We start from the raw sequence: 21,444 nt of genomic DNA, 5'->3' as shown, positions 1-21,444 counted from the left end.
AAATCATACTGCAGTCTAAACCCAGTACAAGTGTGACTTTTCTTTACAAGTTCTAATAAATCATAGGTACTACTGTTCTCTTCCATTAAACAGGACTTAAAAATATATTCATTTATCAACATTCCACCATACATGGATTATCATTTATAGATTTTTACTTTTTTCATTAATTTTCATCATTTAAAAAAGTCCTGTCATTACAAGACAAACAAAACCTTAGGAATGAAGAAGATATATAAAAAAGTCTTACTTATAATTAAAAAATAAAATTATTTGAAGAGTTTTGAGGAAGGATTATTTTCTTGAAAGCTTAAGGAAAACAGTGGTGCTTACAATAATTATATATACAAAGAAAAAACTTCTGGCAGAACAACTTAATTATTTTGTAAATGATGAGAGACTCAAAATTCTATAAGTAAGGGCATAATCAATGTTTCCCTTTAGCAAAATAGTTAGTGGTTCTTGTTTTTAAAATATAAAAGCACTATGGAAAGCAATTGTTTTCTTTACCTGAAATTGCTTCCTAATCACCTAGTTATTCCTAGTTGAAAAGAAGTCAAACAGGAAAGGAAGTCAAAATTATTAACTCCTACATACATTCAGAAGTGTGATAGAGGTTTTATTAAAATGTGCATTTCTTGTTTTCATTTTTAATTAACTTCTATTTTAAACACAATGTCTTTATTTCAAAATAACATCATTCACAAGACAGACAAGAAAGGGAAAAATAAGAAAAGAGACAATGCACAATTTAAACAAGGCTATTAGAAAGAAAAAAAATGATGTTGTGAATGTCTGTTCTAGCAGTAAACTTGAATTTTTTTTTTTAAAGATTTTATTTATTTGACAGACAGAGATCACAAGTAGGCAGAGAGGCAGGCAGAGAGAGAGGAGGAAACAGGCTCCCTGGTGAGCAGAGAGCCCTACGTGAGGCTCGATCCCAGGACCCCGAGACCACGACCTGAGCCGAAGGCAGAGGCTTTAAACTGTTGAACCACCCAGGTGCCCCTAAACTTGAATTTTTAATAAAGAAGTATTTTATGTGAATATATAGACTATGTTTACTATATCAGATTTTGCTAAATGGGTGATAAGCTTTTATTTCCCAAAAAGTTGTGGCAATAATATTAACTGATCTTAAATATGTTTGATTATATCTTTAATATGATTATAGTAGTTCTCTGTAATGTCTTCTCAGTGGAAATGTCAAATACACAATGTATTCACAGAAAGATTTCAAATGGTCATAGATGAATACCTATGAATCATTTGTTTTAGAAAAACTGTATATAGGTATAACATATAAAGTATTATCTAATACAAGTACTTTAGTATTCAGACATTATGTATTCACTTAGTAATGAAATCTTATTTAGTTCAATTTGATATTGTTTTATAGCATATCTGACATGTTTAGCAAAATTTTTAACTATTTATATTTTAACATGTGTTTTGAGTTTAAATCTGTAAAGACATTTTTTTACCTTAAAAATCTCCGCTTTATATTTTCAAATGGATGTCACCCTGACAGTTGTTCATAAACAGTACTGCATTGCTTAGTCTATGAATGCTATTATGATCTTGTGACATTTAAGGGATTTTGTTTGTTTGTTTTGATAAGTAATAATCAATTTGAATCTGAAATATATGTGGTAAATCAGAAGCACATTTCTGGTTTTACAATTCCCAGTCTCTTTTAGATCTAACACTGGATTGTCATAATAAGTCATAAACACAATCTCACATTCTTTCCCCCTTTTGTTTTAGGGGGAAAGAATATATTGTTTTTGTTTTGTTCCCCCAGTATGTTTTAGATTTGACACTGGATTATCATAATAAGTCATAAACATGATCTCATATTCTTTCCCCCATTTCAGGCTCTCTTTTGACCCTGCTTGTTTTCTCCAAGCATGAGAGTCCACCTACCACCATAGAGCACCTTTTCAACTTCCTCTTCTTTGTATCAATTATATTAGAGAATCAAACTATCCTACCAATGTGATGCCTCCCAAAGACCCTCCTATCTCTTCCTTACTCCCTCCTTTCACCCAGAGAAAATCTCTTGAGGTCCACTATAGCAAATTCAAGTCACCTTTACACTTTGGACCTCAGTACCTTATTCCACTTCACATGGTGTTTTAGATTGAAAATTCTACAAGACAGCTTCAACTCTCCAGCCTATCACAACCAGTATGGTGCCAGGTGTCTTCTCACACTGGTTAGTGCCTTTGTTCTAAAGATCATTAAGTATTTTGAATTATCATCATTTCTAGTGCCAACTAAGATAATAAATCTTAGATGAACATCATTCATACACATTTTTCTGTTGCTAACAACCAATAATTCATCTTTGCTATTTCAAATAATAATTAAGGACTTAAATGACAAAATCATGTCATTTGAGAAATTTAATATATCCTTTAATATATGTGTGACTATTTCACATATTCTTACAAGGGAGGGATGTTTTTAATCTATAAATAATTTTATTGATTAATGTAGTATTAGAAGCACCTATTTAACTTGTAGAGAGACTACTCTTCTGAATATTCAATACTATTCACTACATTTTATTAAGTTCAAAATAAATTCTAAATGTCATAAGAGAGTCTGATGATGAAACACATAAAATTATCTTAGATAAAGAAAAGAAAAGAAAAGAAAAAAACAATAATGTAAGCCAAATCCATATAGCAACAGAAAACAACTGCATTTTATTAAAAATTTATGAGACTCTTTAGAATCTAATATTTTATAGTGAAGCCTCACTGAACCATGAGTCAGAAGGAACAGTTTCTGATGTTAATTGTTCTACAAATTAGCTATTGTTCTCAGTAAATCACTTAATCATTTAGATAATATTTTCCTCAAATACACAGTGAGGGGAAATTGGGATAGATTATCTGCTTCATAACTGTAATATGATGCACACACAGACACATTGCCAGTTAGTAGAACCTAACCAGGAAAAGAGGAACACTCCTGTTTCTACTACAGTATCTCATCCTCCTTAAAGTGGGAAGATACAGCCACAAAGTAGAGCAGAATACTTGATTCCATGATGGGCTTTGAACATTAGACTTTATTTCTACCTTTTGACCCAGTCAAGAAACAGAATTAAAAGGAAGAAAACATATCTATGAAGTGATGTGTTGGGATTGGAGCTTAATCAAAGATTATAGAAACCCACCTAGAAGAATTCTTGCTTTCCATAACATTTCAAAATTATGAAATTTAGTTTTCATGAAACAAATGTAAAAAAACTTTTTATTTCGAATATTTCATATTTAGTCAATGATCATTTCCTAATATTAATAGTACTATGACACCTTTGGAAAATTACTATACATAGAGAGTTAAGAGTACAGAGTAGGCACTCAATGTACATTGCCAAATGATCTATAAATAGTATTGTACAGAATTACTGGGAATTTGTAAAAATAGATTCCAAAAGATTCTTAAAACACTAATATAGGGGGCACCTGGGTGGCTCAGTGGGTTAAGCCGCTGCCTTCGGCTCAGGTCATGATCTCAAGGTCCTGGGATCGAGTCCCACACCGGGCTCTCTGCTCAGTGGCGAGCCTGCTTCCCTCTCTCTCTCTCTCTGCCTGCCTCTCTATCTACTTGTGGTCTCTCTCTGTCAAATAAATAAATAAAATCTTTAAAAAAAAACACTAATTTAGTATCTGTATTTTAATTTATAATAAACATTATTATGTGTTTTAATTCCTTAATAAATATTGTGTATTACTTAAAATTTTTTGAACAATTCATCTCAATATATTTCTTTCCTTATAAATTTTTCTTGGTTAACTGAAATTTAGAATATTTGTGTTCATTCTAAATTTCCACCAAAAGTTTATTCACATTATAAGGTTACTTCGATTTACTCATTTAAAGTGAAGTTAAATTATAAAAGAAATCATACTTGAAAATACAAGGTGGTCCAGGCACTAAATGAGAAACGAGTTAGTTCATTCATTCATTCATTCATTACAAACTTGTTTGATGAATCTTACATTACAGGGAGCTAAACAAATAATGAATAAAATGCTTATAAATAGACAAACAAACAAGCAAATAAATAAATAAATAAATAAATAAATAAATTCTATTGTATTGTAGAAAATATGTGTTTTGGTGAAATAAGAGCAGAATAAAGGAGGCCATACATACTACTAACAGCTGGGCAGTTGCTTTTTAAATTTTGTTTTAAAAATATAATTAGGGGGGTGCCTGAGTGGCTCAGTGGTTTAAAGCCTCTGCCTTTGGCTCGGGTCATGATCCCAGGGTCCTGGGATAGAGCCCTGCATCGGGCTCTCTGCTCGGCGGGGAGCCTGCTTCCTCCTCTCTCTCTGCCCGCCTCTCTGCCTACTTGTGATCTCTGTCTTTCAAATAAATTTAAAAAAATCTTTAAAAAATATATATATAACTAGGAGTGCCTGGGTGGCTACGTCAGTTAAATATCTGCCTTTGGCTCAGGTCATGATCTTGGGGTCCTCGGATGGGGCTTGATGCTCAGCAGGGTGTTGGCTTCTCCCTATACCTCTGCCCCTTCTCCCTACGTTCACTCTCTCCCTTTCTCAAATAAATAAACAAAATCTTTAAAAAATAATATAATTAAAATAACAGTTTTCTATGGGAAAATATATTTGCTTTACATAATTATTTAATTTACTACAGTATTAGTCCTAATGTACTCTGTGATAGAATTCAGGATAATCTATCAGGTTTGGGGAGAATGAAAGTAGATAGGATAAGACAGGGTTTCAAAACCCCTTTCTAGGGGGTGCCTCGGTGGCTCACTGGGTTAAAGCCTCTGCCTTTGGCTCCGGTCATGATCCCAGGGTCCTGGGATCAAGCCCCGCATAGGTCTCTCTGCTCGGTTGGGAACCTGCCTCCCCTCTCTCTCTGCCTGCCTCTCTGCCAACTTGTGATCTCTGTCTGTCAAATCAGTAAATAAAATCTTTAAAAAACAAACAAACAAACAAAAAACCCTTTCTAACACACAAGCACTGGATAAATGAAATACCTATTTGCTGACCATTACTTATGTTAGAACTTACTAAACTGGAGAGGTGTAAAATAAGCTTATTATTTTGGCAGGCATGTTCTATCTTAAAGAACTAACTTTGAACAAAAAATTTTTCAGTGAAAGAAATGTATTTTCCATGAAAAATCTGTCCATAATTATTAGTCATACAGAATATATCACCAAATGTGAAAGTCTTCTTTTATGTTTTATTTGATCTAGAACCCTCTAGCTTGTACACAATTAAATATATGCTTTCAAGTAAATATAGCAATGGTGTTCTGGCTTATGGATTGTGATGGGAAAACTACCTGATGGGGAAATTAAAGAATAAGAATAAGAATAAAAGAATAAGAATAAGGAGGAGGAGGAAGTAGAGGAGGGGAGGGAAGAAAAGATTTAGGAATCTTCCATGAAAGTTAACTTTTAAAAATTTGCGTACTTTTGGGACGCCCGGGTGGCTCAGTGGATTAAAGCCTCTGTCTTTGGCTCGGGTCATGGTCCCAGGGACCTGGGATGGAACCCCATGTGGGGCTCTCTGCTCAGCAGGGAGCTTGCTTCCCTTCCTCTCTCTCTGCCTGCCTCTCTGACTAATTGTGATCTCTGCCAAATAAATAAACAAAATTTTTTTTTAAAAATTTGCATACTTTCTTATTTTATTTGTTTTAAACGTAAGTAAAAACTCAAGACCTTACCATCAATAAAACTATACCAGACACTGACATTCTGTCAAAGAACCCAAAATAGCAAATTAATCATTGCTCCAAAAGGCAGCACATTCAAACAAAGAAAAAAAAAAAACTCTTCCTGTAACTCTGATGAAATAATGGCTTGGCCTCTTCAAACATCTCTATTTAGCTTTATTTAATAATTTTGATATTCTTACAAAAAAGGTAGGACTCAAGATCATTAAAGGGAAGTTTTAATGGAAGTTGAAGCATCTTCTGTAAATCAAGTGAGGATCTTGCAAGATTGCAAGTCCTACTAGTAGAAATAGCTATAACATCAATATTTTGGTTGTGAATGAAAAATATTGAACACATTGGTTAGTGCTAGGATTAGGAAAAAATCATTTGGGAAACTGTTGAAACTAAGTCCTCTTTTAAAGGAATAGGTAGGTATTAGAAGGATGGGCTATAATTAGGAGTTCAATTAGGAGATAAAATTTTAGTTACATGTATATATATATAATATATATTACACATTTTATGTATATAAGCACAATATATATTACATTGTTTACATATAATATATATTACACACAGACACACATATTACACTATGGATTTAATTTTGAAAGGTTAAGACTGCTTAAATAGTAATTTTCTATGGAAATCAGTTCGCATTTGGAATATTTTTTAAAAACATTTGACAATTGATAAATAAACATTACAAGTGAAAATTTTACTATCCAAACTTGAATTCTCTGAAGTAGTGATTAAGGTTCCACCAGGATGACAGAGGACTAGGGGATTCCTTTTCAACTGGGTCCCCTGAATTTAACCAGAAGTCTACCAAGCCACTCTGAACACCCATAAAATTAGCTTGAAATGTAATATTAAACAGGTCTGGATCTCTCTAGGGGCAGGGGATCATCAGTTGAGAGGTATAAAGGATGGAGCTAGGATTGCATAGACAGTTATCAGAGGATAAACAGAAGGGGAAGGGAGCCACCAGAAGCTAGCCACTAGAAAGTAATATCCCAGTGCAAAAGCACCCTGCACTTGGGGACCCGTGATAGCTTGGAGACTGGTGGCTGTGAGACAGGCAGAGACTGATAACAGCACTCAAACATAACAAGGGGCTGTAAGGAGCAAGTGCTGGGACCAGGCAGCCACAGGGATGGACCTGAACCCACTCTCCCAGGACCAGACAACACCTGTCTCACGTGCCACCCTTTAGCACCTGAGAGGACCAGGCATAGACTTAAGTCCGTTATCTTTGGGACAGGCAGAGGTTGCTGCTGCTGCTGCCACCATTGCTGCTGTCTGTGCTTGAGAGGACCCAGCTTGGACTGGAGCATGTGGTCCTGGGAATGGCAGCTGCTGGGGCCCAGGTTCATCTGGACAAGGATTATTGGCGATTTTAGTGGCACAGGGGTACAGAGATAAGTGGAGGCCTGGGTCGACCACTGAGAGGATCACTGGGGGTGCATATCACCTATAGGAGGCTGAAATTTTCAGTGGTGCTTACAGAGGAGGAGTCTGTGTGTTCTGGAGGATTCAGAGAGGACCAGACTGTGGCTTCTCTCTGAGGCAGAGGTCGGGGTATGAACAGTTTACTTTGCTCTGATCTTCAAAAAAAAAAAAAAAAGAAAAGAAAAGAAAGAAAGAAAAACCTCACAAAAAGTCACTAGAGAACTGAAGCCTCCAGAGAGCAAAAGCGCAAAAAACAGTCTCCACAGAGCCCAGCCACTCGATAGGGGGTAGGACAACTCCACCCAAGCAGGACTGACTGAAAAACAATGTGACAGGCCCCTCTGCCAGAAGACAAGCTGAATAAACAAGAGGACAAAAACCCCAGGATCCCCATAAAACTGTAAATCTCTATACCAGGGGAAAAAGTGTATTAAGCTCCTGGTTGCCTCACAGCCGGAGTATTTCTTAGATACAAGTTTTTTTTTTTCCCTCTCTCTTTTAAAATTTATTTTTTATTTTTTAAATTCTTTTTCATGATTCTTGGTTTTTCTTCAGCCACTTAACAATATATTTCATAGTAACTTTTTAACCTGAAATTTTTAATGCACATAATTTTTTCATATATATATATGAATATATATAAATATAAATATATATATTTAATTTCCCTGTATCTCTGGGAAGTAGAGTTCTCTAACAAAGATAACAAAGTACACCCAGGAAGAACTGAAATACTCATTCTCACCCACATCAAGGGATTATAGCCACTTTCCCATCATGCCCCCCCTTTTTTTTTGGTCCTTTTGTTTGCTTGTTTTTATACATTATAAATCTTACTCTTAGGTCTCATTTTGGGTGTTTTTTGTTTTTGTTGTTCTTGTCGATGTTGTTGGTGGTGACTTCTGATTGCTCTGAACCTTCCCAGAGTTTATGATTATGATTGATATTTTTGTTTGTACACACCCTCAACCACAACTCAACAGAATGACTAGGAGAACGAACTCCCAACAAAGAAAAGACCAAGAGACAATGGCCTCTCCCACAGATCTAATGTATATGGATATAAGCAAGATGTCAGAAATAGACTTCAGGGTAGCAGTTATGAAGACAATAGTCAGGCTGGACAAAACTATTAATGGCAACATAGATTTGCTAAGGGCAGAAATGAGAGCAGATCTGGCAGAACGTAAAAATGCTATCAATGAGATGCAACCAAATATAGATACTCTAATAGTTAGGGTAAAAGAGGCAAAAGAATGAATTAGTGATCTTGAAGACAAACTGATAGAAAAGATGTAAAAGGAAGAGGACTGGAACAAACAGCTTAAAATCCAAGAAAACAGAATAAGATAAATAAATGATGCCATGCATTCCAGAGTCAAAATTATTGGGATCACTGAGGGAGTGAAGAGAGAAAAAGGGCTAGAAGATACATTTGAGCAAATTGGAGCCAAGAACTTCCCTAATCTGGGGACTGAAACAAGCATTAATGTCCCAGAGGCAGAGAGAACCCCTCCCAGATCAAGGAGACCAGAGCAGTGTCTAGGCGTGTAATAGTAAAACTCACAAATCTTAGAACCAAGGAAACCATGTTAAGGGCAGTTAAGGAGAAAATATTCCTTACATACAGAGGGAGGAACATCAGAATAATGCCAGATCTCACCACAGAGACCTGGCAAGCCAGAAAAAAACTGGAAAGACATATTCAGGGTACTAAATGAGAAGAATATGCAGCCAAGAATTCTTTATCTGGCAAGGCTGTCATTCAGAATGGATGGAGAGATAAGGAGCTTCTAGGACTGACAGAGACTGAAAGAATATGTAACCATTAAGCCAGTCCTGCAAGAAATCTTAAGCGGGGGGGGGGGGGTGTTCTATAAAAGGAGAAAGACCCCAAGACTGACGTAGAACAGAAATATACAGAGACAATCTATAGAAATCAGGACTTCACAGGCAACATGATAACAATAAAATCTTATCTTTCAATAATCATTCTAAGTGGGAACAGCCTAAATGTTCCCATAAAATGGCACAGGGCTGCACACTGGATAAAAAGAGGGCCCATCCATATGCTGTCTACAAGATATTCATTTTTAACCTAAAGATACAGCCAGACTGAAAGTGAAGAGAGGGAGGACCATCTTTCATGGCAACAGACTTCAAAAGAAAGCTGACAATTTGGATTTTAAGCTAAAGACTGTAGTTAGAGATACAGAAGGATACCATCAAAAAGGATGAATACCTGACTTTTGCCTCAAAGGGTTTATCCAATAAGATCTAACAATTGTAAATATCTATGCCCCCAACATGGGGGAAGCCAACTATATAAGCAAACTGTTAACCAAAATAAAGAGACATATTGATAAAAATACATTAATATTAGGAGACTTCATCACCCCACTCTCTAGCACTAGACAGATCATTTAAGCAGAAAAATCAACAAAGAAACAAGAGCTTTGAATGACACACTGGACCAGATGCTCATCATAAATATATACAGAACATTCCATCCTAAAACAACAGAGCACTCATTCTTCTTGAGTGCACATGGAACTTTCTCCAGAATAGACTATATACTGGGTCACAAATCAGGTCTCAACTGATACCAAAAGACTGAGATTATTCTTTGCATATTCTCAGACCACAATGTTTTGAAACTGGAACTCAATCACAAGAATAAGTGTGGAAGAAATTCAAATACTTGGAAGCTAAAGACCAACCTGCTTAAAAATGTTTGGGTCAACCAGGAAATCAAAGAAGAACTTAAACAATCCAGGGAAACCAATGAGACCAAAGACACATTGATCCAAAACCTATGAGAGAGGCACATATGTGGCTCCGTCATTTGAACATCTACCTTCACTCAGGTGATGATCACAAGGTCCTGGGATCAAGTCCACACCAGGCTTCTGATCAGAAGGGAAACTGTTTCTCCCTCTTCCTGCAGATCCTCCTGCGTGTGCTTTCTTACTCTCTCACTCTGTCAAATAATTAAATAAAATCTCTTAAAAAAACAAAACAACAGGGGCGCCTGGGTGGCTCAGTGGGTTAAAGCCTCTGCCTTCGGCTCAGGTCATGATCTCAGGGTCCTGGGATCGAGCCCTGCATCGGGCTCTCTGCTAACCAGGGAGCCTGCTTCTTCCTCTCCCTCTGCCTGCCTCTCTGACAACTTGAGATCTCTGTCTGTCAAATAAATAAATAAAATATTTAAAAAAACAAAACAAAACAAAACAATAACAAATAAAACTATGGGATACTGCAAAGGCAGTCCTAAGGGGAAAATACATAGCCATTCAAGCCTCACTCAAAAAAAAAAAAAAAAAAAAAAATTTAAATTAAATGCTGAATACACAACCTATCTTTACACCTTAAAGATCTGGATAATCACCAACAAATTAAACCTAACTCTTGCATAAGAAGGGAAGTAATTGACCATAGAGTTGAGGGTCGATTTCTGGGCTCTCTATTCTGTTCCACTGATCTATGTGTCTGTTTTTGTGCCAGTACCATGCTGTCTTGATGATGACAGCTTTGTAATAGAGCTTGAAGTCCGGAATTGTAATGCCACCAACTTTGGCTTTGTTCTTCAATATTCCTTTGGCTATTCGAGGTCTTTTCTGGTTCCATATAAATTTGAGGATTATTTGTTCCATTTCTTTGAAAAAAATGGATGGTATTTTGATAGGGATTGCATTAAATGTGTAGATTGCTTTAGGTAGCATAGACATTTTCACAATATTTATTCTTCCAATCCAGGAGCATGGAACATTTTTCCATTTTTTTGTGTCTTCCTCAATTTCTTTCATGAGTACTTTATAATTTTCTGTGTATAGATTCTTAGTCTCTTTGGTTAGGTTTATTCCTAGGTATCTTATAGTTTTGGGTACAATTGTAAATGGGATTGACTCCTTAATTTCTCTTTCTTCAGTCTTGTTGTTGGTGTACAGAAATGCAACTGATTTCTGTGCATTGATTTTATATCCTGACACTTTACTGAATTCCTGAACAAGTTCTAGCAGTTTTGGAGTGGAGTCTTTTGGGTTTTCCACATATAGTATCATATCATCTGCGAAGAGTGATAGTTTGACTTCTTCTTTACCAATTTGGATACCTTTAATTTCTTTTTGTTGCCTGATTGCTGAGGCTAGGACTTCTAGTACTATGTTGAATAGCAGTGGTGATAATGGACATCCCTGCCGTGTTCCTGACCTTAACGGAAAAGCTTTCAGATTTTCTCCATTGAGAATGATATTTGCGGTGGGTTTTTCATAGATGGCTTTGATAATATTGAGGTATGTGCCCTCTATCCCCACACTTTGAAGAGTTTTGATCAGGAAGGGATGCTGTACTTTGTCAAATGCTTTTTCAGCATCTATTGAGAGTATCATATGGTTCTTGTTCTTTCTTTTATTAATGTGTTCTATCACATTGATTGATTTGCGGATGTTGAACCAACCCTGCAGCCCTGGAATAAATCCCACTTGATCGTGGTGAATAATCCTTTTAATGTACTGTTGAATCCTATTGGCTAGTATTTTGGCGAGAATTTTTGCGTCTGTGTTCATCAAGGATATTGGTCTGTAGTTCTCTTTTTTGGTGGGATCCTTGTCTGGTTTTGGGATCAAGGTGATGCTGGCCTCATAAAATGAGTTTGGAAGTTTTCCTTCCATTTCTATTTTTTGGAACAGTTTCAGGAGAATAGGAATGAGTTCTTCTTTAAATGTTTGGTAGAATTCCCCTGGGAAGCCGTCTGGCCCTGGGCTTTTGTTTGTTTGGAGATTTTTGATGACTGTTTCAATCTCCTTACTGGTTATGGGCCTGTTCAGGTTTTCTATTTCTTCCTGGTTCAGTTGTGGTAGTTTATATGTCTCTAGGAATGCATCCATTTCTTCCAGATTGTCCAATTTGTTGGCGTAAAGTTGCTCATAGTATGTTCTTATAATTGTCTGTATTTCTTTGGTGTTAGTTGTGATCTCTCCTCTTTCATTCATGATTTTATTGATTTGGGTCCTTTCTCTTTTCTTTTTGATGAGTCTGGCCAGGGGTTTATCAATCTTATTGATTCTTTCAAAGAACCAGCTCCTAGTTTCATTGATTTTTTCTATTGTTTTTTTGGTTTCTATTTCATTGATTTCTGCTCTGATCTTTATGATTTCTCTTCTCCTGCTGGGTTTAGGGTTTCTTTCTTGTTCTTTCTCCAGCTCCTTTACGTGTAGGGTTAGGTTGTGTACTTGAGACCTTTCTTGTTTCTTGAGAAAGGCTTGTACCGCTATATATTTTCCTCTCAGGACTGCCTTTGCTGTGTCCCACAGATTTTGAACTGTTGTGTTTTCATTATCATTTGTTTCCATGAATTTTTTCAATTCAACTAATCTTCGACAAAGCAGGAAAGAATGTCCAATGGAAAAAAGACAGCCTCTTCAATAAATGGTGCTGGGAAAATTGGACAGCCACATGCAGAAAAATGAAATTGGACCACTTCCTTACACCACACACAAAAATAGACTCCAAATGGATGAAGGACCTCAATGTGAGAAAGGAATCCATCAAAATCCTTGAGGAGAATGCAGGCAGCAACCTCTTCGACCTCAGCCGTAGCAACATCTTCCTAGGAACAACGGCAAAGGCAAGGGAAGCAAGGGCAAAAATGAACTGTTGGGATTTCATCAAGATCAAAAGCTTTTGCACAGCAAAGGAAACAGTTAACAAAACCAAAAGACAACTGACAGAATGGGAGAAGATATTTGCAAACGACATATCAGATAAAGGGCTAGTATCCAAAATCTATAAGGAACTTAGCAAACTCAACACCCAAAGAACAAACAATCCAATCAAGAAATGGGCAGAGGACATGAAGAGACATTTCTGCAAAGAAGACATCCAGATGGCCAACAGACACATGAAAAAATGCTCCACGTCACTCGCCATCAGGGAAATACAAATCAAAACCACAATGAGATATCACCTCACACCAGTCAGAATGGCTAAAATGAACAAGTCAGGAAATGACAGATGCTGGAGAGGATGTGGAGAAAGGGGAACCCTCCTCCACTGTTGGTGGGAATGCAAGCTGGTGCAACCACTCTGGAAAACAGCATGGAGGTTCCTCAAAATGTTGAAAATAGAACTACCCTATGACCCAGCAATTGCACTACTGGGTATTTACCCTAAAGATACAAACATAGTGATCCGAAGGGGCACGTGTACCCGAATGTTTATAGCAGCAATGTCTACAATAGCCAGACTATGGAAAGAACCTAGATGTCCATCAACAGATGAATGGATAAAGAAGAGGTGGTATATATACACAATGGAATACTATGCAGCCATCAAAAGAAATGAAATCTTGCCATTTGCGACGACGTGGATGGAACTAGAGCGTATCATGCTTAGTGAAATAAGTCAATCGGAGAAAGACAACTATCATATGATCTCCCTGATATGAGGACATGGAGAAGCAACATGGGGGGGTAGGAGATAGGAGAAGAATAAATGAAACAAGATGGGATTGGGAGGGAGACAAACCATAAATGACTCTTAATCTCACAAAACAAACTGGGGGTTGCTGCGGGGAGGTGGGATTGGGGGAGGGGGAGCGGGCTATGGACATTGGGGAGGGGAAGCGAACCATAAGAGACTATGGACTCTGAAAAACAACCTGAGGGTTTTGAAGGGTCAGGGGTGGGAGGTTGGGGCAACCTGAGGGTTTTGAAGGGTCAGGGGTGGGAGGTTGGGGGAACAGGTGGTGGGTAATGGGGAGGGCACGTTTTGCATGGAGCACTGGGTGTTGCGCAAAAAGAATGAATACTGTTACGCTGAAAAAATAAATAAAATGAGAAAAAAAAACAAAAAAAAACAAAAAAAAACAAAAAAAAAAAAAAAAAAAAAAGAAGGGAAGTAATTAAGATTAGATCAGAGATCAATGAATTAGAAACCAGAAATACAGTAGAACACATTTATGAAACTGGAAGTTGGTTCTTTGAAAGAATTAATTAGATTGATAAACCACCGGCCAGACTTATCCAAAAGAAATGAGAAAGGACCCAAATTAATAAAATTATGAATGAAAGGGGAGAGAGCACGACTAACAACAAGAAAATAAATACAATTATAAGAAATTATTATCAATAGCTATATGACAATAAATTAAACAATCTGAAAGAAATGGATGCATTCCTAGAAACCTATAAACTACCAAGACTGAAGCAGAAAGTGATTGACAACTTGAATAGACTCATAACTAGTAATGAGATTGAAGCATTGATCAAATACCTCCTCCTAATAAAACAAGATTCCAAGGTCTGATGAATTCCCTGGGGAATTCTACCAAGCATTCAAGGAAAAAATAATACCTATTCTCCTGAAGCTGTTTCAAAAAGTAGAAACAGAAGGAAAACTTCCAGACTCTTTTTATGAGGCCAGCATTTCCATGATCTCAAAACCAAGAAAAGACCCCATCAAAAAGAGAATTTCTGACCAATATCCCTGATGAATGCGGAAGTCAAATTCTCAATACAATCCTATCCGATAGGATCCGACAGTACACTAAAAGGATTATTTACCATTACCAGGTGGGATTTATCTCTGGGATGGAAGGGTGGTTCAACATTTTCAAATCAAGCAATGTGATAGAACAAATCAATGAGAAGAGACAAGAACCACATGGTCCTCTCAACTGATGCAGAAAAAGCATTTGACAAAATACAGCATCCGTTCCTGATTAAAACTCTTCAAAATATAGAAATAGAGGGAACATTCCTCAATTTCATAGACTCCATCTATGAAAAACCCACAGCGAATATCATCCTCAATGGGAAAAAGCTGACAGCCTTTCCCTTGAGATCAGGAACATGACAAGGATGCCCATTCTTGCCACTATTGTTCAACGTAGTAATGAAAGTCCTAGCAACAGCAATCAGACAACAAAAAGAAATAAAAGATATTCAAAGTTTTATAATGTGTGTTCTGAGATCTTCAAAGGGCGAGGATTTATACATAAACCCTCTTATTAAAGGCACAATGTGTGGGTATATATATATACCCCCACACACTATACTTTTCTTCTCTTACTCCATTACATTGTTTTACACACACACATATGTATGGATGCATATGTGTGTATGTATTATATATATTCAATTAGCTTATATTTTTTGTATATAAAAGTGTGACACTCATAAAAAATCGAATTCAACTTTTTAAAAATATGTAAACTTGTAGGAAATTGCAAAAAGGCTTTTTATAATACTTAACTTGTATTTAGCTTCTTTAATAGGTTTAAAATCCATTTCAAGTCTTTACCAAATGTTTCACTGAGAACTTATGATGCATCCAACCATCAGAAAAATCAAACATGTATTCTATTCTGGGTACCTTGGAACTTCATGTTTATTTAACAGTTTGATAATATACCGAGGAAAGAGTGTTGCAATACGTTCACCCTTATTTTCCATATTAGTACACCTCTTTATACAAAGATTGTATTCTACCTTATTTTTTATGGGTAAAAATTTCATGCACATTTAAGCTTTGTATTTAGATTATAAAGAAATAATTATTGTCACTTTAAAATACTGAAATCCTTTGGAATGCAGAAATGAGGCATTGTGATATTTGCAGGCATATAGTTAGAACCAAAATGAGGTTGGATGACATTCCTTCATGAGAAAATAGATGATGTTCAAGAACGGATTTTTTCATACAAAGATACAAGTTAATATAGCCACTATAGTTTTCTTCTAAGGAATTATCAGAAATTAATACAGTGTTATCCTTTCATTTTTAAGGAAGAAATGTAAAACAACCTTTCTACTTATATTTCTCTACAGATATTTTGGAAAGTAAGAACAGTGTTTTTTGTTTAAGAAAACTTATTTAAAATTATTATTCCCAAAAGAAGCACATAGGGAAATTAAAAATAGTTATGGGAGTTAAGTGTGGAAGTTTCTTTAGCTCCACCCTCACAGAATTCATCCCTTGAGTTCGAGGTATGGATTGGTCTCTTTCTTCCTTTACAGCACAAACCTAGATGGACAGTGAACTGCCAACAATGCGTCCTGAATTTAGAATAGGCAAAGAACTCCAGATATAATGGGTTGCACTGGTTATTTTTAATCATTTCCTATTACCTGATAAAATATCAACTGTCTACCTGGAGACATGTCATATTTGTGTATAGCTTGTGCATAAATTAAAGAATTCTACATCTGTGAAGACCAGAGCTCAATAGAGATCTAGGTTAGTTCTCTAGTCTTCCTTATTATTCCACTAATTGATTGTGTAAACACTTTTTAGGACTGAAAACCCAATAATATTGTGATAATAATATTGATATGTTAATAATGCTTTTCCAAAATGTTATCTCCTTAGCAGTCACAAAGTTGTGAGATGTGAATGGTGTGCTTACCATTTTACAGATGTGAAGCTGAGATTCAAATGTTAAATTACTTGCTCAAGGTCCCAAACATCTCAAGTGGCAAATCTTTGGATTCAGAAATGAAGTACCTTGTCAATGATCTTATGTGTCCTCAGTCTGAGACCTGTGGTTAAACATTCTTCTTGCTAATTAATGAAGTTATCTTTTAAGCTATTTCAGTACAAAATATAAATAAATATTGTGACTGAAAATGTCACTGTCTTTAACACATTCTTTAATAGAGAATAATGGGGCTAGAACAGGGAAAGGGTTGTTTTAGATTAAAAAGAGCTTTAGCTCAGGAGAGAACATCTAAGATGAGAACTGATGGGTGGGAAAAGGCAGGCATGAGGTTACTTATGACTAAAACATCTCAGGCAGAGGAATCAGTAAAGAGAAATCCTCTCAATCCTGGTTACCCACCTATTAACACATTCTTTATCAATATGTAAGGGCTAAAAATCAAGACAGGGTTTCAGGAAGAATTTAATCAGCATGCTCTTAGATTACAGTTTTTCTTCCTATTACTATATTTTTATCAATGCAATTCAAAATAATTAGTCTTAGGGGCATCTGGGTGGGTCACTCAGTTAAGAGTCTGCCTTTAGCTCAGGTCATGATCCCAGGGTCCTGGGATTGAGCCCTGCATTGGGCTCCCTCATAGGCAATGAGTCTGCCTTTCCATCTCCCTCTGCCTCTCCCCACCACTTGTTCTCTCTCTCAAATGAGAAAAAAAAAATCTTAAACAAACAAACAAACCCAGAAATAGTTGGTCTTAATTTTTTGTCAGCCTAAGCATTCTTTCATCGTATTTGGTCATAATGAATACATAGTATAATGTATATGGCATATATGAAGTATAACATGTTTAAAGAAGAAACAGGGCAAATGGTTAGGATTATGGATTATAGTGCCGGATGGTAGAAGAGACCCATCTGGGTCAATTCACCAAAATAGCATGTATTTAACTAAAAAAACAATAAATACAAATTAATATTTTGAAAATAATTCAATTTTCATAAATTTTATTCATGTTATTAAATATAATAAATTTAATGAGATTTAATTTTTAATTAAAGTTTGTTCAAGATACATTTCTCAAATAGTATTTATTTTGGTTGGAGAGTTTTTTTATTTTATTTTACCCACACTAGGTCAACTTCAGCAAAGGTCAACTTCAGGTAAAAGAGGAGAGTGAGATACAAAGTATAAATAGCTGAGCGAGAATAGACAGGCACAATTTTTGTGAGAACAAAATTATTTTTGGTTAATAGCAGAAGAGAAGCCACAGAGCTATAATGAGACTAAAGGTTCACACATCCGGGACCTAGCCAAAGAAAAAGCACACATAGGAAGTCAGTCTATAAGCAAATTGACCTAGAGAATGTGGGTGCTGCAAAAGGAACAACACCTAGGAGCCAAGAGGTTAGTAAAGAGAGATGCTGGAACATCGAAGTCTAAATGATTCTGTTTTCAAAGATTCCCATATTGGCCCCTCTGAAGCAGATATATTGGCTGACTCTTGACACTTTGAGGCAGTATTTTCAATCCACATGAACTCAACTATGTCACGTAATATTTCTCCCTCCCACCCTCTCTATTCTCTTCCCTCCCTTCCTCCCTCCTTCTCTCCCTCTTTCTCTTTCTCCTTCCTTTCTTGCTATTTCTTTCTTCCTTCCTTCCTTTCTTTCTTTTCTTCCATAGACTTTTTTTTTTTTACAGCAGTTTTAATTAGATTCCAGAGAAACTGAATGGAAGGTACAGAGATTTTGCATATACCTTCTGCTCCCACAACCTATCCCATTATCCACAACCCCCACCAAAGTATAGATTTGGTACAATCGATGAAGATACATTACCACATCATCACCCAAAGTACATAGTTTACATTAGAGCTCACTCCTGGTTTTTTATATTCTTTAGGTTTTGACAAATTTATAATCACATGTATCCACTATTATAGTATCAGATAGAATATTTGCACTGCTCTAAAAATCCTCTTTGATCTCCTTGTTCATCTTTTTCCCACCCCTCATCTCCCTGAAAACCACTGATCTTTTAATCTTCTCATTGTTTTGTCTTTTCCTGGATATCATTCAGTTGAGATCAGAATAGGATATACCCTTTTCAGAGGGGATTCTTTTGCTTAGAAAGATGCATTTAAGCTTCCTCCATCTCTTTTCATGGCTTGATAGCTCTTCCTTAGTGTTGAATAACATTCCATTGCCCAGACATGCCACAGGGTTTTTATCCACTCACCTACTCAAGGACATCTCGGTTGTTTCCAGGTTTTGGCAATCATGAATAGAGCTCCTACAAACATTCATGTGCAAGTTTTTATGTGAACATAAGTTTTCAGCTCCTTTGGGTAAATACCAAAGCATGATTACTGGATTATATTACATGAGTATGATTAGCATTATAAGAAACTGCCAATCTGTCTTCCAAAAGGACTGTGTCACTCTGTCCTCCCACCAGTCATGAATAAAAGTCCTTATTGCTCTATGTCCTCATCAGCATTTGCTGTTTTCAGTGTCCTGGATTTGGGCCATTCTAATAAGTGTGTAGTGGTATAATTCTCTTTGGAAATCAGAGTAGTTATACTTGTTATCATTCTGTGAAGTTCAATATTGTAAACTAAAGATCTTTTTTATTTGACTAATTATCATGCTCAGCCATATTCACTCTCTTCCTTGCTGCACTGACTGTGTTTCCTAAATATATTTTAATTTTCTTATCTTCTATGGTATAGCTGTAACAGACTTAAAACATAACTAGACTAGTTGCCTTCCCCTCCCCCAAACTAATTAATGACTCTTTGGCCAATACTAATGGACACTTTCCTGACTTTCACATATATTTTCCTAAATTTCTTTATTTACCAATAAAAACACGCTTTTGTGCTTTTACCTATCTTCTTATGATCAGTAGCACTTTATGTTGCTTACTCCTAGATAGACAGATGAAACTTTGTTAATCATGCTCTTTCCCTACTTTCACAAAATATTTGTTTTTAACATAGATATTGAAAAAATTATGATTGGTAAACTACTAATAATTTTTATAAACATATAGCATTTTTATAGATAGTAGATATTTGTGCATTTGTAAGAACTATGTTTCTTGCAGATTTTATTACCTTTTTGTTTTTATTGTCATAATGGCCAACAAGCTTTTCTGTTAGATTCCTTTGTTTAACATTAAACATTAAAACCTAAATTATTTTAATCCATTAAATTTTCACAACTTAACCAATGCAAGTCCCTTTAAGTTAGTGTAGCACACATTTTTGGGAGAACACTTGCCATTTCACCAAAAATGAAGTGGCTAGGACTTGTCTTAATCTTCCCTGTTGCAAATGAATGACACATTCCCCAATTACTCTATATTGTCTTCTTTCATTTTTTAAAGACCGTGAAAGGTGGGTAGAGGCCATGTGATTAGTTTTTGCCAGTCTATTATGACTGGAAGTGATATGGATGTCCATGCAGTGACGATTCTACAAGCCATAAGCAGATAGGGTGATGTTAAACAATAGAAGCGGGTAACTTAGATTGTGACATCATCAGGTCAAGTAGAGTCCAAAACAACCTCACATGAATAAAAACAGTGGGTTAACACCTCAGATTTCAGGGTTTATATTCAATTAGAACTGCACTGCTAAAACAGATAAAATGGTTGAGATTATCAGTAAATACAGGGGAAAAAGCATTATAAAGCTATTAAATAAATAATCACAAAAACAATTATTATAGATGGTGGATACATAGACTAACTAACAGAAGATTACCAGTGTTTGTCAAGCACAAAATGCAGCAAATGAAAAAGCAAACCATTTCCTTGGAATGAAAGTAGAAAATCTGCAAAATGAAAGCAAACCACAGTCCGTGAAAAATGAAACAGCAAGACTGAGATGGATCATTACTGACTGTTTAATATGTAGAATTTCAAAGATACAGAAAGAATTATTCAAGCATACAGGCAGAAAAGCAAAACCCATTGCAGTCAAGATGGTAATGTAAATTTGCATTTTAAATATTTCTCCTCTGAAAAGATAACTATAAAAAAATCATAGTTGTCTTCAGGGAAGATAAAGATCTTTTGGGCCTTGAAATAGCATATAATCACAATGGTAAAACTACATTCAGAGGCTGAAGTCATGAGTCTTCTCCACAAGTGCATATGCTAGAGAAAACTGGGGCTTACAAATAACATGAATTTAATAGGGCACAGGTCCAGGCACATTTCAATAAAACTGGATTTGAGATTGTATTCTCTTCTCATAAGAAGCCATAGATTTCTCTGATCCCTGTCGAAGACTGTGATTATATATCTTAGGTATCTACTTCAGTGGAAAAGAACCAGGAAATGTCCTAAAGAGCACTTTGACCCTGCTGCAGTATCACAATCTGAGGAGAGTTAGATTGCAAGTAAGTTATGAATGAAAGCAACAACAAAACAGAATGGTAGCGTTAGATAAGCATTGAGAGAGAGAAAAAAATGGATGAGTGATTTTAAAAATCTACTACATTAGAACAGCAGCATTTAGAAAGAAAACCAAAAAAGGCAAAATTCAAACAATAGTAAGGCAATTCAGGATACCAAATGCAAAGAAAAGAACAAAGTCAAGCTGATATTAAAGGAAGAGAATTTAAGAACCTCAAAATGTAAGCAACAGATTATAATCTATAATTAAAAAGGCATCACGTAACACATATAGGCTGATAAAATTTTTAACTTGGATTTTGAACTAAAGATATATAATAAGTTGTAAAGATGAAATCAAGAGGTCTTATCCTTTCTTATGGACAAATCCTATCCTTCTTCTATTCTTCTCCCAATGATGATATTTTGCAAAA

This window comes from Meles meles, chromosome 4, assembly GCF_922984935.1.
Source record: "Meles meles chromosome 4, mMelMel3.1 paternal haplotype, whole genome shotgun sequence".
Taxonomy (NCBI): Eukaryota; Metazoa; Chordata; class Mammalia; order Carnivora; family Mustelidae; genus Meles; species Meles meles.
Note: the sequence above shows the minus strand (reverse complement) of the source record.